Source organism: Bombyx mori, chromosome 3, assembly GCF_030269925.1.
Source record: "Bombyx mori chromosome 3, ASM3026992v2".
NCBI lineage: Eukaryota > Metazoa > Arthropoda > Insecta > Lepidoptera > Bombycidae > Bombyx > Bombyx mori.
The window spans coordinates 4,821,268-4,834,481 of record NC_085109.1 but is presented as its reverse complement, the minus strand read 5'-3'; the positions used below and the strand labels follow the sequence as shown (position 1 = coordinate 4,834,481).

The window sequence follows — 13,214 nt, the reverse complement described above, 5'->3', positions numbered from 1 at the left end:
GAAAATCCACAGCATCATCATCATCATTCATCATCATCATTTCAGCCTGTCTGCTGTCCACTGCTGAACATAGGCCTCTCCAACTGATGTCCAGTGCGGCCGGTCCGTTGCCACCTGCATCCAACGTGAATCCACAGCAGGCAATGTTAAATAGCATATTTTTTGTATTTGTCTTACCATTTTAAGTTGACAGGCATACGGCCCATTTGCTGGTAGGTAATTTCCATTGATCACAATAGTAACGCCAGGCGCATAGCCTACTACAAAATAGAAAATAGAGGATGCTATATTTTTTTAAAGTCGTGTTCTTTAACCCACTTCAGGTGCACGTGCTACTGTTTTTTTTATAAACAGTCACTTTTAACGAACCGTGCGTTCGGAAACGACGTCAGACGCTCTACCCAGGATATCCTGTTTAAAAAATAAAAGAGCAACCCTACACCTTTAGGTCAACGGTGTTAAATAATTTTAAGACTTACACTGCAATAAGAGAGTAGAAAATTGAATGTTATTGTTTTAAGGGTATGGAGTGCGTGCGCGAACACCCGTTCCCAAATTGTCGTTTTGTATTGAAGTATGCTTCCAGAGATACAATCAAGTTTATTGCCGTAATATTTTACTGCTTTTGCTGTGTTATGGTTTCAATAATGAATAAGTACATGTACCTAGCTAACGTAATTAGTTAAATGTAGGTTTGTGAATTTATTGGGTTATGATACTACGTTTTCCACCTTGACTTTTTTTCTTTTCCTACCTATGCTGATAGCCTTGAGAAGCTATTTCAGCGTAACCTTAACTAGTAGGTGAGCTCACGGGGCTCAAACCGGAGTGATGCTAACACTGACCCTAGCAAGAGCAGTGCCTTGCAGAATCTACCGCCGGATCGGAAACGCGACCCACTGAAAAGATCCAGTGAGAAACTCAGTGGGATGTGTCTATGGGTTAATTCGCTCGTTGCGCCCTTCGTCGCAAGCGACGGGTTCGACGAGGACGGTGACCAGTGCTTGTGATACCTAAAAGCACCGTTAATGGATCGGTAGGATCCGTAATGACGTGTTTTGGGCAACGTCGACTATTTACCATTCGGTCTACAGGATCGGGTATATAATTACCAGCTGCCACGACAAGAGGAACCACCTTGACGTAACAGTTATCGTAAACGTGATACCAAAGTACCATAATGATTATGTTTAGATACTCTGATAGCATTTCAGTGATATGGCGGTAGTCCATGCTAGGATGGCCACTTACTATGGTGGGCTGAAAGGTATGCAGACTTTGGTGCCAATGAAAAAATAAAGAGCTCTGTCATGTTCAATAATACCATTAGACCAACTTCGAACTATTAACTCCATTTGTCACAAAAACTGATTAATACAGCGATTTGGAAGTATTCTACAAATTTAAGAATAATAAAAAATGAACTAATAAATTTGACAATTTGTATATGTATACCTTTAATAGTCCTATCATAGTACCTATAATGCGACTGTGCTAGTGTTCGATTCCTAAAGGCAATTACCATTTTTTCTGAGGGTAGCATTGATAAATAAAACAATACATTAATGGATGATAGTCATACATACCAAACGTTTGTGAATGACTACCACAGTGAAGGAAATAATATCTATACTAATATTATAAAGCTGAAGAATTTGTTTGTTTGAACGCGCTAATTTCAGGAACTACTGATCCGATTTGAAACATTCTTTGTGTTAGATAGCCCATTTATTGAGGAAGGCCATAGGCTATAATATAACATCAAGCTAAGACCAATGCAAGCGGAGCACCAATAAAGAATGTTTCAAATTCTTTTTTTTTTCCTTTTGAAAGCTTCCGCTGCGTGCGCTGCAGAAACGGTTAAAGTTTCGCTAAAATAATGTATGACAGAATTGTTCTCCTTTAAAAGATCTAAAAAAAAGCTCGCGACAGCATATGTCTATATGTTAAGGTTGACTCACTATTCCACGCGGACGAAGTCGCGGGCAAAAGCTAGTTGTGAAATAAAAATCAAACCGCAAAAAATTATAATTTGCGTAATTGCTCTTTATTACTCCCGTAAAGCAGTACATAATGCGTTTCGGTTTGAAGGGTGTGGCAGCTGTTCTTCTGTAAAAACTGATACTTTGAGCTCCGGTTTTACGTTGTTGATGTCTATGGGCTCCGATACGACCAGGTGGGCCCTAAGCTCTTCCACCCGTCTAAGTAATACAAACAAAAAACATCACATGACGCGAAATATTACAATAATAATATTATATAGATTTGAATGAATCAAGAGTACCTAAGTGTCAATGGAAATACCACATTTTTGTGACTAATAGAAGGTGTTGTGTGAAACTAATACTAAATTGGAAATGATTGATTAAACGTTCATACCGGACTTATTTTATATTGTTCGTAGTCATAATCTACTTCTGATTTCTTCTAATATTTGAATGACTTATAGGTCAAAAACACCAACTCATTAAACTAAAAAAATACCATTTTTTATAATTTCTAGGTCATGATGAGGATTAATAAAAAAAAAGATTTATACAATATCCATTGAAAAATATTTAGGATTTGTTTGTGCCTATAATTAAGATTTTGTGTCGTTTCACTCGTTTCCCAACCGCCTTGCATTTCATTGTCAATTCATTCAATGCTCAATCGCGCGCCGATCCAACACCAGTTAATTCGTTTTTTTTTTGAAGTTCACTCTTCATTCACTGCCGTCATTCAGTTCAGTTAGTCTGCGCTTGTCCGTCGAGGTGAGAGTATGCGCATGTGCCGATCGACTGTCAAACGAACGAACGTAAATAAACAAGTGAAAAAGTCTTGTGCCAAATAAATGTATTTTACGCATCATTTTACTAACTTTATAGATTATTGTGACTTTTTAATTCGTAAGTGATACTGTACAACGAAATTGAAAGTAAGTTTTTTTGTATTCTTTTAATTTATTGCACTTTGTCTGCTATGCCGGCGGCATCTTCGAACTTCAAGATTTATTTGATTTTATTCGGATTTTTGCACATGTAGCCAGGAAATTAATTTCATAGGTATTCCAAATTTAAAAAGGTTTTTTTCTTCTACTTAAGTACGCATTCAACGAATGTTTTCTGTTACAAATTTCACTTTTTGTAAATCGAGAGAAAGCACTGTAATTTTAAGAGTAATTGAAGTTTTGCGATTTCGTGCGAGTTGGTGTAGTATAATTAAAATGATACAATTATGAGTAAAATAGTGGATTTCAATTACTAAAAATTATGATGGTACACTTCATTCTTGGAACTTTGAATTTAATATGCCACATTTGTATTATATACCCATTAATGGTTACAACAATGATTCCAACAGGCAGGACAGTAGACAGATATTTTTTAACAATACTACTAAAAAAAAACAAGAACAATAATACTTGAACATTTCATTTTATTAATTAATAAGTAGTATGTACATATTTTTACCAATTATTTTAACTCAATTAATATGTGACAATATAATATTTTATACATTTTTGTACAATTCTATATTTAAAGTTATTTAAAATGTATATTTAATGTATACTGCTGGCACCCAATCAGAGTATCTCAAATATACATTAACAACTAACTGTTACTTGTTACTGAGATCACATTATTGAACTCCTGCCAAAGACAGCAACAACTAATCAGCTCAGCAGTGTGGGCAGGTGTAATCTTATATTGTTTAACTTTGTAGCAAATATTCCTGAGTTTTTTATGTTGTTCTATATGTTTAAAGATTTGAAATGAGTTTATGAAGTGGAATATTTTATTCATCTCCACTATTATTTAATTGTAGACAATTTTGGATCACGGAATGACTGGGTTAGATAACTGGGAGTCATATTTATTACTAGTGATAACATAATGTTGAGCCCTTGATCTTGGGGCTTCTCCTTTATACTTATCCAGCTTCATATCTATAAATTTTTCTATAAAAATGCAAGTAAATTGAATTGCTGTCTCAATGGAAGCACATAATATTATAAAAATCAAACTTGCAGTATTTATAAATACATATAATTACTTATTAGAACCACTAATTAATTACGGTGACCTTGCACTGTTCCAGGTTCAACTATCCCTTCTATTTCAGTTGTGATTGTATCTCATATTAAGGAAAGGATATAATACTACAGACCTTCAGTAACATTTCAAAATTAGTGATGTTTCACTTTGCGATATCTGTGAGCTCTAACAACTATTTAATACTAGCTGGACATTTTTCTGTCCCCTTATTATAATAAAAAATAAATTGTAATGTCAAATGTTAAACATTCCCCCTGGAGGCCCATTCCAGCCCATTGAGCTAAAGCTAATAATCTGATTTGACAAAATTACAAATAAAACAAGACTTAACGGTTGAATTGGAATGAAAAATATCTTAAATGAAGATAGTGACCAGGAATCAAGCGGTGACCCGCTAAAGTTCATTATAGGGTGATTAATCATAGAACAATCATATTGAAGAAAAATTTGTATTTGTATAGAGAGATTCAGTGGAAAGACATTATATTTTCTTGTGAATATTATACACATTTTATTTAGATAAAGACGCCACTTATATCAACATACAAATGCATTAGTGCTATTGTTATGTTAATGCATAGGCTGAACGGATGAACAGGTTCACGGTACCCTCAGGTACAGCCCACTGAGATTCTCACTGGATCTTTTCAGTGGGTTGCGTTTCCTATCCGGTGGTAGATTCAGTGAAGCACTGCCCTTGCTAGGCTAGTGTTAGCAACGTCACCAGATTAGAGCCCCGTGAGCTCGGTGCTACTTACTCGGTGAATCTAGTATGACCCCTCGAGGTCACTAGAATAGGTAGCCAAAAAAAAGAGCTCACGGCCCATTGAATTGTGAATATTGTTTTCTTGCTTCTGTCAACGGAACGCAGGAATACTTCGCGCCAGAAACAGACAGGGTGGTGGTGTCTGCCCATGCGGGTTCATATTACGCCCGCTACAACTATTGACGTAAATAAGAAATTTGCATTTTTATACTTATTGCACAATTTTTAGTCATAGTAATTTAATCTTAGTATAATCTACTATTCTGTGCAGGTGTTAAAATAATGTGAACTTTAAACCTATCATGCCCTCAGGGTACTTTGCATTGTTTTCTTTAATCTATTGTAAAAATATTGTAATTGGGCGGGCAGTTTCCATAGAAATTTTGGGGCAGGTAAACACCTCCGATACTGGCCGCGCCATCCAGATAAGTTAAACAGAGACTTCCTGTTGCGCACGGTGACAATGACTTCTCGAAAATATTGGATAGATTTTTTTGTTAGAATTTAAAAAAGAAATCGTTTCCGACACATTACTGTTACAACTATTCACTTTGCTTATAAAAACCTAAAAGATTTTGCGCATTCTTCATTCATTGAAATTTCAGTAAACGGTAGGAATATTTGTATTACCATTAGGTATGCTTATTTATTTACTTAGGTTTTACGGGTTAAGATACGATTAAAATCTATTTTAGTCACGTGGTTAATAAATGCATAACACTAATAGTAGAACGAGAGTTCAAGGCTGAAGAGCTCGTATGTGAGCTATTAGAATCAGGTCGCGGAATTATTTATGTTTTTTTTCAACCAAGAGCTTAATTACTGGTGGCAGGACCTCTTGCGAGGTCTAAGCAAGTCTAATCTAAGGTCTAATCTAAGCAATAAAAAAAAAGCACTGAAATGTAGAAATCCAATATGAATAACAGAAGGACGATCAGGCATCACGATAGTATGAAAGGATGGTCACATTGCCGCGGTGGCGTTGACTCCGCGAGTTTGTATGGCACGGCCTCGACCTCAGCGAGTCTCAATAACGAGGTATTTTTAGTTTTCATTGCATACCTAAATACGTGCGGGTCTGACTCACGAACCAGTTAAATAGGTAGGAAGTAGGTACTTACGTGTTTTACATGGGAATAATGGACACCAGCATAATTATATGCTAATTATGGAGCTTATTAAGCGTTCTATCTTACTGTTGTCACGCGGATTCAGCTGAACTTGTGTACTTTTTGATGTTGACGTACTCAATTATATTTTTAGTGGATTTACCCGTGTCTTCGTCAGCGTGGTCAAGGAAAAGCGTTAGTGTAATTTCCTGTGGTAGAGATACGACTTTTCGGGAATAATAGTTAGTCGATGTCGCTCTCCTGATCGAAGACCGAATTTTCGATCATCGTTCTCGTCGAACCCGTCCCTTGTGACGAAGGGCTCGGCAAGTAAATTAACCCACAGACACAGCCCACTGAGTTTCTCGCCGGATCTTCTCAGTGGATCGCGTTTCCGATCCGGTGGTAGATTCTGCGAAGCACGGCTCTTGCTAGGGTTTGTGTTAGCAACAACGTCAGGCCCCGTGGACTCACCTACTCGCCCGGTGACGCTGACGTGGTCTCTGTTGACCATCAGCTTAAGTAGGAAGAAAAAAAACCTGAGAAGAGAAAGAAGAAGGATTTAAAAAATATATATATATCATGTCAATCTGTTGCTTCTTTCTGAAGGACAAATATAAAAATAAAGAAACTTTCAGATTTCTAATAATAGGTTGGGGAAAATATTTCCTCGCATTTTTAAGAAAATTCACAAAAAAAATTAATATAGTTTATTTACAATTAACTAAAGTATGTATGCGAAAATACTTTTTCCCCAACCTATTATTAATAGAACATGGGTTGCTGTTAGGGCGTATAGTATCACACGCGTTCCGAACCGAAAACCAGTCAGGCGTTCCGAATAGAAGGGTAGGTCTGCCGTTGTACATACAATACAAATAAGATTTCGACTTCATGCAGCGTTATTCAAGCTAATCCCAGGTGGGCAGCAAAATCGTCTGCTGATCAGAAACATATGCGTGTGTATGTATATGTATATTATATATGTATAAACATTTCAAACAAATTGCGTAGAGTGATCCACAATAAACTCTTGTTGTGTGGAAGTGGTCACGACCCTAAGCATTGAGGAAATCGAAGCAAGGAGAAGGAGAAGTACTTTTTTCAGTTCTTGATTTTTCAAATGAATTACGCACCTACCCACATATTTGTTTTAAAACGATCGTACTTATCTCAATACGTAAAACGAAAGTGATACCACGACGAAATAATTTATAATATTTAATATCTACTATTTAACAAGTCTCTTAAATGCGAAAAGCCCTTCGCTTTTATACTAGACTCCTAATAAGTCATATTATCTACGCATTATCTGTCTGTTAGTAGACCCCTAATAATTTTTTTTTTATCGTCCTGTCTTTTTTTTATTGCTTAGATGGGTGGACGAGCTCACAGCCCACCTGGTGTTAAGTGGTTACTGGAGCCCATAGACATCTACAACGTAAATGCGTCACCCACCTCGAGATATAAGTTCTACGGTCTCAGTATAGTTACAACGGCTACCCCACCCTTCGAACCGAAACGCATTACTGCTTCACGGCGGAGGCGGGGTGGTGGTAGCTACCCGTGCGGACTCCCAAGAGGTCCTACCACCAGTGATAAAGCCTAATTCTGTTGTGAAAAATCAAATATTGGGTTCTGAATAGCAGGATGGTGATTATCCTAATTCCACTAATCCTCTAACTAGATTACATTTTCCTAATGGGAACGTTACGATTCATGGTATTGACCCTGGAAACCGTATAGCATTAGCTGAAGTAAGTATTTCGTTTGCCCGTCGTCTATGCTAATAAAAAATAAAAACCCAAAAGTTTCTAAATAATTATGTAGTTTCGTATTAAAGTTAACGTCTATATTTAAATTAACCCCAACAGTCAGCTGCTGTGAGCGTACTAAATAAAGGTCAACCCTACCGCCCGCCATTATTGTTTCCAGTTTTAAAACGAACTATAGGATTTGTTGAGTAAATTTATTCAACGTTTGTTTGTTCAAATAACAAAAGAAAAACTTTATCCGTTTTAGAACTAGTATATATTTTTTTGTTTTTATTTATAAAGTTAACATAGGAAATAACCGATCAGTTTCACACCTCTAAACTTTATACAGTCGATCTGTTACGATCGAATTAAAGATAGCCCCGTTTCTGTCTTGTGTTTCAATAAAGTAGTTTTCAAACTCTGAACATCCTACGTTAAAACATCAAGGAGATCAAACAAAATGTTTCCCATGCGGCCGCGTATTTGGAAACACTCCGTGGGAGTGTCTGAGGTGTTAATTATAACAAGGATGATGCCTCAACATTGCTTCGAATGGTGAAGGTTAGTGAAAATGCCGTCCCTATGAGTGTCTAGATTATAGAAGTAGCCTCAGAATTTTCTAGATCAAACATCGATCAGAAACGTGTTTGAGGTTCCTCTCACTTTTTCGTAAGGGCACAATTCGCATGTAACATAATATTTAATCGCGAGTCCTTTTGTTTTAAAACCAATAAATACTGCTGACCTCGCAGACCGATGTTAACGTTTACTGGAGCCAATGGAGACATTACGTCGAAACATCAGTTGAATTAGAATATTATTCCAACTCTGATGAATAGAGATAAAACCTACATCTTAAACGAAATGCATTTATATGAGTTGATATATCGAATTCTAGTGTGCTTATTTAAAATTCAAAGTCAGAACATTTGAAGTGAACGTGCTTTAGAATCACAATTACCGAACACACGAAACCCGTATCTACGTAATAAAGAAACTATGTAAAAGGTATTTTTATATAAGCATTGTCTTCGCATTGATATTCAAATTACTTTTTTGCGTCGTTCGTTTCGCGATACGATCAAATCTCGGATTTACATGAACTCATATAATTTTAATTCAAAGGAAAATATCTGTAAATCGATAAGGGTAAAAGATTATTCAATAGGGATCCCCAAAATATCTCGGAAAGTAAGACATTATTTCAACTGATCAAATTGTAAATGATTCTAGCGTATCTGTTTTTTCTTACCACTTTAGTGTAATTGTAAAATGTATGTGATGGAGAGACGATACCATGTTTGTTTTTAAAAAGCGTGACGTCAGCAATGCTAACGACATCGCGTCATCATCACGCTCATGCTTGCCAAAGTAGAAAAACAAACTTTATGTACCGGTAGCCGTTTATTACCTTTTTACAATCTATATTCTTAAAGAGGTCTGACCGGCGGGTGGCACTAGTTCTATCTTGTCTTTTGTCTATGCCTTATTTATAGTACAACTAAGGCTCGTTTAAGTAATATTTTATAAAGTTACTAAGAAAAATATTAGACAGGAATTCGTATGAAACGTTTGCTATAAGTACCTATGTTCGACGTTCGATGCCGTGAAATATCATAATCGTATGATATTTACGGAATGAAGACGAAAGTGAGATTCGCACATACATTTTTTAGTTATGCCGTATCTATTGATTTTCGCATGTCGGTGTGAAAATACTTCGAGTTCCACAGTCCGAAAGTTTTAAGTACGGTAATGATCAAAGGTCAGGTATATCAATCGACGTCAGTTAAAAAAACAATTTTGTTAATAGTAGCTCGATTTTATAGCGTGTATCTCAAATCATATGTAAGTTGTATGTAATTTAAATTAGTGTGACTACGATAAGGAATACCACGAAAATCGCGATATCTAAAGACGAAGGGTCGAGATGAGTCATCAAGTTCTAGTAGTAGGTAACACCTAAAACGGACTAGAAAGTGGGTAGACAGATATGCCGGCTCCTTCTAGCCGCAGTCTTCAGTCTACTCGTAATCATAATGCTTACAACGATCGAAATATCTGGAAGTCATTATGTGTGAAAAATGTTGTCAGAAGACGTTATAACAATGTTTAAAACAATTACTAAGCAAAATTTTAAAAAAATCGTTGGACAAAACACAGAACCAACGAATCCATTCTTACCGAGCTCAAGACTCCAATGCGCCTCAGCACTACATGCGCACGGAGGAGTTTCGAGTTCTTTGGACATATCGCCAGAAAGAGAGGTGACAATCTGGAGAAGCTGCTGGTGACAGGCAAGGTATGCGGGAGAAGGCACAGAGGCAGAAATCCAATGCGCTGGTCGGACCAAATACGCTCCACTCTCAATACCTCAGTCCACGTTGCTATCCACATAGCCGAGGACAGGCAGGAATGGCGCAAGATGATGCAGGAGAAAGTGATTAGAGGAGGCCACGACCCTCAGCACTGAGGATTATCGACGCAAGGAGGAGGAGGAAGCAAAATTTAAACTTCTGAACTGATTTTGCAACTATATTTCTTTCCTCACAGTGCGTATAGAGAAATCCAGGGAATTAATGTTAGCAATAAAGTGTCCCCTTCCGCTTCTGTTACGAATTGTACGCTGTTTTGGAGAGCCCTTATGTTTGAGAGGGTAAAGTACATACACGTTCGAATGTTTTCCTGTTCGCGAATACCTATTGCATTCACTGTGGCGCACCGAATTACTTTTGCTTTTGTTAACGGATTTCCACTTTGAATTTGGGGTAGGTATATAATGTTATTATAACAGTTACTTGTCATCGTGGTAAGGAGCAATTTCTGAAATTCACTCAAATAATTTGGATCAATCGGGAAAATACTTTAGACCAGTGAAGGTTAAAATGTTAGATTTACACAACATGTAGTAACTTTATCATAGCAGTTTTATAGCATACTAGCGACCTGCCCTCGCTTCGCTTCGGAATCAGTAATTTATTTTTGATTTCTTCACTATTTAATGGATGTTATTATACTTAAAAACCTTCCTCTTCAATCACTCTATCTATTAAAAAAAACCGCCTGAAAATCCGTTGCGTAGTTTTAAAGATTTAAGCATACATAGGGATATAGGGACAGAGAAAGCGACTTTGTTTTATACTATGTATTGATTTAAAATCTGTCACCATTTCGTCTACAGGATTAATTCATTGTTAATACTTGAAGTCAAATGCTAAATACATTTTTTATCAAGTAAGTACAGCTCTCGGTTCGTTGAAATTCACATGGTCATAATTCAAACATGAGATCGTTCTTATACGAATGTCTGTTGAAGGTTTATCACTAACACTTAAAGAACACAAATTAACGAATAATGAACTTTAGTGTCAGACAATGAGTCACGTGTTTATTTCATAACATCAGATGGCCTGAAGACATGTCATGACCGGTCGAATCATGCCGTGAACTTGACTGATCTCCGCCATTTGTTAGTTGAATGTGCCTTTATATGAAACTGTATTATACATTATATTATGTATAATAATAATAAATGTAATGAAGCGTTGGGGTTTGCCTTTATGTTTCAACAAATGTAGCTTTTGAAACAGGTAATAAATAGGCTATGTTCCTAATTATTTTATTAGCTTAAATGTAGGGCCATTAATGTATCTATACTTTTCGCGCCAACGCAGTTAACTTTGTACGACTGTATAGAAAACCCATAATAACTATATAGTAAACGAATTAATGAATGCAATTAGTTACTTGTTCAAGTTTCGGTATCGTTATAGTTAGAGAAAACCAGTAATGTAAATGAAAGTGAAGCTTCTGCTACAGTATAAAAAACTATTCAAAACTACCCTCTATTTTCTGTGTGATTTATTCCTGCTATGTACGTTTTTATTATTTATATTTACATGTATAAAAGAATTGTGGTGTTGCTCTTCGGCTGTCTTTCATGAATTACGTTAGAAACGAATGTTATAATTTCAATTCCAACTCACCTCGTGAGTGACTCCCGTCACTTGGGGCTCTCGTCCCAAAAGCGATACACCAAAACTTCCGTGGCTTGTTTCTGTAATGTATACAGTTGGTTTAGTCGAACCAATTACATTTTCGTGTTCGTTTTAATCTCTTTACGGAGGAAGTGGATGATTAACAGGTTTCTTTATCTTTACAAATGGACGCCCCTGATTCATGCATACAACTCATTGTAACTGGAACTAGTTTACTTCTGTTTACAAATGTTTACTCTCTGTTTAGGTTATAAACGTATGCTTGGTTGAGTAATTAGTTATTTTTAGCGTCTCCAGTTCAAATCCTTTTAATGTTAGTATTGGTTGCTCTTCCTGCGACCACGTGCTATTGTGTTAGGTAATATTTTACTTTATTTAAATTTAAGAAAAAACTTACCACGATATATTTAAAAAGAACAAATCGCACATTGTATTTGGCATTAAAAGAAACAAAAACACCTAATAGCTATACAAGTGGAGTCGTAAATCTTATCCCAATTTGTTTAAATCCATAGCAATAACATGCTGTAATAATATTTTGATTGGGATAATAAAGCGAAAATGAGCTATAATTAAAAATATGTCAAAATGTAAATCCGGTCAATCCGTCATTAATGTTATCTCTCTAATAAAAGATAGATGAATTCAGTTATTTAAAGTAGCCGAAGCCGCTGTTAATTATTGTCCATTTTAAGCGCCAATCTCAAATTTAATGGTTGAATGTCTGTCTGCTTCCGTCACGCGATAACTTTCAAGATCAAGTCTACAATTTATGTTCATGAAGACGAAGCAAAAAGTATGAATTACTTTGCACATAATGACCCCTTATTGCTTTGCCAACGGATATCCTCGACATGTGTTTAGAGGAAACAGAATGGCCGCATTCATAAACGGCTACCGTTCACTTTAGTGTTTTTTTTCTTTTCTTGAAGCACTTGCCCTTGCGTGGCGCAAATTGCCGAAATAAAAACCGAAATATTAACTGAGAAGTTTGCAATTTACATAAATAATAAACGCGAAATTATGTAAATTTTTTGTACGTTCGACTCGGTCCCGTTGAGAATTGAGTGTTCTTCCATTTTATTTACGATTATTCGAGTAACAACATACTTTTTTTTAATTACGTGTATGTATACGGTTTAATCTAATGCGCATATTTTATTCATTTCATAAATCGAACATTTTTAATTCATGGTTTTTGTGATTACGAATCTAGTCTTTTCGACTGAGGCCTTTTGAATTTTTTCATGTATGAGTTTTATGCTTATCGACATCAGCAATGCCAGGAGCATAGCAAGCAGAACGGCTTTAAACTTTTTCAAATATGGTTTGAAGCTGAAGATATCATAGTTCTCGGGAAACACAGTCAAGGAGAGCTCACTACTCTACTCCAGTGGAAGCAGGTGCCAAGCTAAAATGTTGATAATGGGATTATTTAAAAATAATCTTTAAAGCACCTGTAGAAACGGAATAATGGCATTTGGGCTTCGCCTTTTAGTTTTGACACTCGTGATTCCGATCCGGTGGTAGATTCTGCGAAGCACCGC

General features: G+C 36.2%; 1 protein-coding gene across 1 annotated transcript in view; it reads left to right on the top strand.

Moving 5' to 3' along the window:
* The first annotated feature begins 2,687 nt into the window (after positions 1-2,687).
* LOC101740617 (MOXD1 homolog 1) overlaps positions 2,688-13,214 on the top strand; it is a 70,954-nt gene continuing 60,427 nt past the window's right edge. The window contains exon 1 of the mRNA XM_038018995.2: positions 2,688-2,917. The gene's annotated coding sequence lies outside the window, so the exon portion shown is untranslated. The remainder of the gene's footprint in view (positions 2,918-13,214) is intronic.